Source organism: Acyrthosiphon pisum, chromosome A1 (genome assembly GCF_005508785.2).
Source record: "Acyrthosiphon pisum isolate AL4f chromosome A1, pea_aphid_22Mar2018_4r6ur, whole genome shotgun sequence".
Lineage (NCBI taxonomy): Eukaryota > Metazoa > Arthropoda > Insecta > Hemiptera > Aphididae > Acyrthosiphon > Acyrthosiphon pisum.
The window spans coordinates 167,914,880-167,923,156 of NC_042494.1; the positions used below are offsets into that span (position 1 = coordinate 167,914,880).

General features: G+C 30.7%; 1 pseudogene; it reads left to right on the forward strand.

The window, feature by feature from the left end:
* The window catches only part of LOC103308717, a 5,463-nt pseudogene extending 1,181 nt beyond the window's left edge, over positions 1-4,282 (forward strand).
* Positions 4,283-8,277: the final 3,995 nt, after the last annotated feature.

Sequence of the window (8,277 nt, forward strand, 5' to 3'; positions counted from 1 at the left end):
GAACGAGACAACTATACGGAAGTAGATACATCTAATGATTTTCCAATATTTCAAGAAATGAATTTAACTGATTTGTTGGGTTTATTCATCTCTCCGACGTCAATAATCGAATTCATTAGAACTAATCGTATGTTTATGTGTGATCCAGTGTGTAAAAGTGTCAAATTAAATAAAATAATGGAAAGAAAAGAAAAGAAAATTTCTACGTACTTATCATTGAAACCCTGGAATACGATTGCGAATTGTATTTGGCTAGTAAACTAAACTTGCCTTTGATTTATTTGATTTCGTCGCCAATGGTAACATTTGAAGAACGCGTCATTTCCGGTGACATCCCAAATTCAGCTACAATTTCACATTTATATGCTGATCACGCCATTCCTAAGACATTTGTGCAAAGATTATCAAATACAGTATTGTTGGTCTACAATATGATGATCTTAAGCGTTGACAAATGTATAAGAAAATATACGATCAATAGACCATACAATTGGGTGACAAACATTGTTCAACCTTCTATGACATTTGTAAATAGTCATTTCATAAGTGAGGTTTCGAGACCATTTCCACAAAACGTCGTACAAGTCGGCGGAATTCATTTGAAACCTCCAAAGTGTATACCAAATGTAAGTTAAAAACATTTAAAAGAGAACACACATTTTCTTGAAAATTACCTACCAACCTACATATTGAATTTTCAGAAATATTTTTTAACAAATTTTATTGTTATCATTTTCTAAGTGATTATCTTTTTCAAATAACACCATACATTTATTATTTTACAGTTTTTCTATGATTTTCAATATAACAATTTAATTTAGGACTATAATTTTTTAGTATTACTATTAATAGTTCGTAAAGTTTGATCAGCAAATTTGTAAACCGAAACGTTTTATACTTTTCGTGAGAATGAGTGAATAACAAGTAATAAGTGTAGCATAACTGCTCAGATAATATTATTAACTAATATAAAAAATATAATTTTTTTTTAGTACGGGCATAATTTCAGTTCCCTGCATTTAATGAAACATTAATAATATTAATAATTATATAATGGAAATGTTATTTTAATCCTGATATCACAATAATTAATTAATTCAATTTTTTTTTAAATATGTAAAAATTTACAATTTCTCTAATAAAAATAAATTCATAAATATTATCAACCGGGTTAAACTAACATGGGACACATATTATTCAAATATATTTTTACTTTCTTGATTTTTAATCAAGGAAGTATGGTAATTGAAATAAAAAAAATCAACAGAAAAAATGTAATACAGTAATAACGAGTAGGTGGGTAATTAAACTAGCTTCAATATAAAATATTAATGAGATAGATCCGATATTACACCCAAGTGGTATAACGATTCGAATCCAAAAAAACATCCCAAAATTTCTATTTTTTTTTTACTTTTCTCCTGGTTGATAGCTCATTAAAAAGGGATTGTCAAGTAGATACAAAATGTGTTGCTAAACATTAAAAAAAAAAATTATTAAATTTTTTACAGTTAAAAAAATAGTTATTTTTTTCTAGATTTTCATTTAGATCTCTGAAACTGGAGAACGGATTTTGTTGTTCAGGGTCTTTTTAGATTCACATTGGCTAGAGAAGTGCTGTGAAGATTTTCAAAACTTTATCTGCAATCGTTAATTTATTACAAAGCTGAAAAACATCAAAAAATGCCAATAAAATGTATTTTAATTTTTTTTAAAGCTCTGTTGTGATTTAACCATTAAAGATAAAGTTTTGAAAATATTCACTGCACCTCTCCTAGCCAATGTGAATCTATCAAGACCGTAAACAACAGAAGCCGCTCTTTAGTTTCAGAAATCTATCTTACTAAATGAAAATAAAAATGATTTTTTTGCAGGACTGTTCACACAGACGTTTTTCTGGATTCAAATTGTTATACCGCTTGGGTTTGATAGCATACATATATTAAAGCTAGCTTAATCACCCATCTACATAGTTACATTTTTATTATTTTTCTATTCAACAAAAGCTGTTGTTGTTTTCAAAATTCAAACTTTTCAGTTAAAAAGAGTTATATTTTGCTAGATTTTCATTGAGCTAGGTAGATCTCCAAAACTGGAGAACAGATTTTGTTGTTTGGGGTGTTATTAGATTCATATTGGTTAGTATAAGAGCAGTGGAGATTTTCAGAACTTTATCTTCAATTGTTAATTCACTACAAAGCTTTATACTTGAAAAACATCATAAGACACATTTCTTAAATATTGGTTGATAGCTCATTTAAAAGTAGCATTAGTGGAATACACAAAATTATGAACAAAAATATACATATATATTATATTTATTATTTCATTTTATTTACCCATTTAACGTTGCATTAAGTACTAATGGAGACGATAGTCCTCTTTATCTTTGGCAGGATAAAAGACTGCCCATGGGCCATAAATGTGAGCGCGTTTACATTGTTTCCTTGTTTATAATTCGTTATATTTTATAAAACAAGCGGTAGCGCGTGAAATAGCCGACCATATTTCAGTGAAATTGTGTCGTTCAAAAAACTGTTATGTTGTTATAAATTAAATATTTCAATGTTTATTCAATAACTATTACCTAATATTAAACAAATAATAAGATTTATAGAACCTATATTATTTTAAAAAAAAAGAAAATACAAGAAACTGAGAATCTAGATATTCAAATCTTAAGCTGTTCTACTTCTAGTCCAAAAATCATGTTAAAATGGTTGTGATAATTTTATTTCTCAATATGTTACTGTTTCACTCATATTAAAACTAGTGCATAAACATACATTTTAAATATATAGACTATAACAGGAAGACCTGATAGATGAAATAACTTTTGTTCTAATCAATATTTTTAATTAATTTTTATATAATGTAATGTATACTCTATTGCACTATACGTATAATATAAAAAAATATTTTTATTTTTTAATACTGAAAATAAAAAATTGAAAATAACCGATTTGTAAATCTGATTATAAAAATAATTTTAATGGTAAAACATTAATCAAGTTGTGAAGTTGAATATTTTTAAATATCATATTTTTTTGTTATATCTTCATGTTACGCTCTGTATATTATACAGTGTTAAGAGTCTGGGGTCTGGGGATTCTTTACAATTTGTGCACCCCCCAAAAAATAGGTCAAGTTGCGCCTATGCTAACTACTATTGAAGAATATATGCCATAGATTATACATTTGATACCTACTTCTATATATTCTTCGTAACTTTTATATTATTTTATTACGATTATGGAAAATATGTTATCTTATCACACACATGTAAACAAATCAGGAAATTTAGGTCATAAAATTGGTTTAAATTAAGAACGGATCAACTCGTATCATGTATACGTAGTAAATGATAATTATTGTTGTTTTAGGATATATTAGAGTTTATTGAAAATTCTCCACATGGTGTAATTGTGTTCACATTAGGGTCAATTGTTAATATGTCTACATCTCCTGACTATATAATAAATCCACTGAAGGAAGCATTAGCCGAAGTTCCCCAACGAATATAATGGAAATATGAAGCAGAAAACATGGTGAATAAACCAAAAAATGTAATGATAAGAAAATGGTTACCTCAACGGGATATTCTATGTCATATTTTATATTCATATATATTATGTATTACATGAGTTAGAATTTTGTTTATATAAATGTATTTTTACTTTAAGTGCACCCTAATGTAAAATTATTCATCAGTAATGGAGGTATGTCAGGAGTATATGAAACAGTGGATGCTGGCGTTCCAGTTCTCGGATTTCCATTATTTTACGATCAACCAAGGAATATAGCTAACTTAGTTAACGCTGGAATGGCCATATCAATGGATCTTTTAACTGTGAAAAAGGATACATTTTTAAAAAATTTATTAGAACTAGTAAATGATGAAAAGTGAGTTTGTTGAGATTTATTTTTTAATTATCTAAACGACAATTTTTAAAACGGAAATCGGATTTGATTTTAAACAAAAACGTATTTTTATAGGTATATGTGAAACGCTAAAATCGCTTCCGACATATTCAAAAACCGACCGATGTCTCCAGAACAGTCAATACTTTACTGGACTGAATATGTAATTCGTCATAAAGGTGCCCCGCATTTGATACCTCACTCACTTAATCTAACTTGGTACCAATACCTTTTATTGGACGTAATCGCTGTGATGATAGTATTTATATGCATTATTTTATTTATAACATATATATTGATTAAAATGTTTCATAAACATATTTTGAAAAATATTATGAACATCAAAGCAAAATCTGAATAAATTAGTACCTACATTTTATAACTTTGATTTTAAGTATTTATAGTTTTACAATTATAAAGTATTGTAATAATCTTTAATTATTAATTATTCCCATTTTGTTGTATAAAAAACTATTGACTTATTCATTATATTTCTCTAAATAATGTGATATTTTTTTTTTTTGTTTTTTTTTTGTTTTTGTTGTAAACCAAAATATAAACCTGTCTTGTTTATGTACAAAATTGTTCAGCCTGTATATTCTATTTTTTTCTATTATAATCTAAAATAAAAATGTCCGTTAATTTTTAGTCTATCAGGAGCATTTCAAGCTATTTTATATAGCTAGTAACTGCCCTAATTTTATTTAACTTATCAAATTGGGATTTTCCTCTTATGAAGTATTGTTACAATTACCTAATGTAATACAGCCGTCAGGGCAATGGCAATCAGGGTATCCTAATGGGACAGACATCTCTGCTCTCCTCATTTTTTCAGTATTTCAGTTAAGATAATCGTTTTACGTATTCGCATAATTCCTCGCATTTTCCGTATCCAATATTACTTATTAGTGTTAAAACTTCATCAAAGTTTCATAAACAGAGCTGTAAGTCCTCCATATGACATTAGCTAGACTACTCTATTTGCATGCTTGTATACGTGCGATGTATGTACACGCCTTATTTTAAATGTAAGTACTTCGATAATTTATTTACCTATATAGGTATATGAAATAATGGATACGATACGATTGCGCGTGGTCCTTATCAGCGGTACCTTTTTAGGCGTACGATTGTGCGCGCTAAATTATTTTAATTTCTAAGCAACGTTGCCAAATATACAGGTGCGAAATAAAACTAAAACGACAGAAAATGTACTTAAGTTTTAAGCCATAGTAGGAGATCGGTATCGGGGCTCTAAAACTTAACTTAAAAATATTAAATGTAATTAGTCAACTTTTTTCAATTATATACTTTTTAATTTATTTATATATTCGAATATTTAACCATTTTTAATGAATATTTTTTTTGTATAACTATAATTATTTTCTTTTAGACGTGTGGGTGTAAAGTGTTTGTTTTATTTTGTGTTATTTACGTTATTTAACGATATTTTTTTTATAATAATAAGTATTTAAGTAAATGTATTTAAAAACTCCCTGAATGAATGAATTTGTATCTCTGTATTTAAATATAAAAATTGATTACGAAACAACTGAAATTTTTTATTAACAATTTGGCAATGTCGCATCCAATTTCACGCGCAATCATACGTTTTTGAATAGTCAAAACCATGTTCTTTGTTATTCCAGCACTGCGTGCAATCGTATAGGTACGTGAAGTTGGCTCTACAAAGTTCTTAAAACTTTTCGAAATTATCCCAAGTTAAAAAACAATTAACTTTTTAACTTAACTTTAACTTTTTAACTAGTTAACAAATGATATACCATTGTTTTCTGTTAAGCTCAATATCATTCTGCATGGTTAAAAGTCAACTTATAAACATATACAAAAATAATTTGTGTTACTGAACTAATGACTTAAATATGCTGGGTACCCATGAATTAATTATATTTACCTATTTATTTAAATTTTGTTGTTATCAATTTTTGTTATCAAAATATCTGCGGCAGTAAAATGCGTGGTATAATGAAGAGGTTTTGAATCGGCCAATGTAAATGGGTTATTCTATATGCAGTGCCGAGACCATGTACACTTTGTTAATATGCTACCCGTTGTACAGCTACATTTTTTATCACCTGAGTAAATAATTAGTATGCAAAAATAAACACGTTGAAAATGCTCTGGTACGCAACTTGAACATGATTTTTATAATTTTCCACTTTGTTAGATCGTCTTTAAAATATTATCAAGTATTTTCAAATCAACTGATAATCATTACATTAAATATTTAAATACAATATGAACCTGGTCAGAAACATGTCGAAACACTTAATTGTCATTATACTGTAGAAAATTGTAATTGTATGGATCAAATAGGTGATGGCTAAGACTTTTAAAAATACCTATGTCATGCCGAAGAAAAATTGTAAAGCTATATAGGTATTGTTCAGGTTAGTGGACTGTATTTGTTGGGAAAGGTATTACTAATAATAATAAAAAGTCTTATCTTTCGTTTGCCGTGGTTGACGGACTACTATTGAAAGAATAACTGAATAAATAATAATTGGGGCACAAGGAGTGCTGGCCAGCGGGGACTAATAATTAACAAAATAATACAATAATACTGAATAATGAAGTACAAATAATGCGATAGTAAAAACCGTAATGGTCGCGGACGGTGAGACTGTTGCACTGATGTTGGCCGACAACCAAGGTTGGACAGCAGGTGACGATAGACAAATGTGACGGTGACGGTGGTAGCTTCAGACGGTGGTGACGGTAGGTGACGGTCACACTCGGTAAGCTGGTCGATCGCGGAGCCGCGACTTCCGGGATGGGTTTCGTACGAGACACAACGCACTCTAATTAAAACAACCAATATTCGCGTCGCGTGACGGTAACGGCTAGGTGCGGGCACGAAAACTGGTCCGGTTGCCGAGAGTAGTGGGAAGGCGGCATTTGCTTATCGCAGTGTTGGTGTTGCTTACGTAACTACCAAACAGGTATGCCTTTCTAATTGTGTAGGCATATAAATCTAATTTTTAATATAAATAGGTAATGATATTATATTTTATATTAGGTTTATACAGTCAGTTCGCGTTCGGCATCCGTCGAGCACACTGCTTGCGCTCCGTCTTGTGTCTTATTTATTCCGTATACTGATCTTATGTATCATTTCATACTTAATTACACTTATAACGTCTGCGTTAAATTAACATAGACTAAGTAATGTAAGGTTTACTTAGTTTCTCTAATTGTTCCCATAATCGTTATAAATAACAAAATTAATAATCTCTCATAGTCGTTTACCTACGTATTCACTATATATACAATAAGTAACTTGTGTGTTGTCTTATCGCACGCCGCTGCGGCGGCAGTGACCTCAACTTTATCGCAATAACAATTATGCCGCAATCTACATCCAATAATAAAAACACAAATTTAGCCAGCACTAAATCTAATGACATCACCAAACTACAGCCTGCTCGTCTAAACAAAGTATCAACTTCTGTCAACACTAATCACTCAGCCGGTAATCAAGACGTTACTATGGAAAATTCTTCATCAGGGAATTGGTCCGTGGCACAGTCAAAAAAAAATCTAGGCAAAAGAAACCTCTCTTCCTCTTCTTCCGAACCAAATTCGCCCAAAACGCAAATCAACAAAAAACTATTTTTTACGTCAAATCGCTTTGAAGTGCTCTCGCAAGATGAATCACAGCCCACCACTTCAACAGAACCTACTCCATCGATTTCTAACGAGTCGTTTCCAGAGAATAACATCAATGTCGGAATTAAATCAACCCTCCCCCCACCAGTTTTTGTAAAAGGTGTAATCTGTTTTACAGATCTTTTTTCAGAACTAATTGAACAAATTGGAGTAGATAATTTCTCCTGCAAATCCTCTACTAACCGCCTTAAAATTATGACAACTAACCCAGCTTCCTATAGAACGCTGATTCATTTCCTCAAAGAGCAAAAAGCTGAATACCACACGTATCAGCTCAAGGAAGATAAACCAACGTGGGTGGTCATACGTAATCTCCATCCATCCACGCCTACAGAGCTTATCAAATCAGAGCTTCTGTTGCGCTTATTTGAGGTCCGCCAAGTAACAAACGTATTACATAAAATCAATAAACACCCACTACCGTTGTTTTTCGTCGACCTCGAACCGACGATACACTCCAACGACATTTATAAGCTGACATCTCTTATCCACACCAAAATAAAAGTGGAAGAACCATACAAAACAAAAACTATAAGCCAGTGTATCAACTGCCAGGATTATGGTCATACGAAATCGTACTGCGGCTATCCAGCTCGCTGTGTCCGCTGCGGTGCACTCCACTCTTCATCGGCGTGTCCAAATCCACGGGATGCTACTCCAAAATCT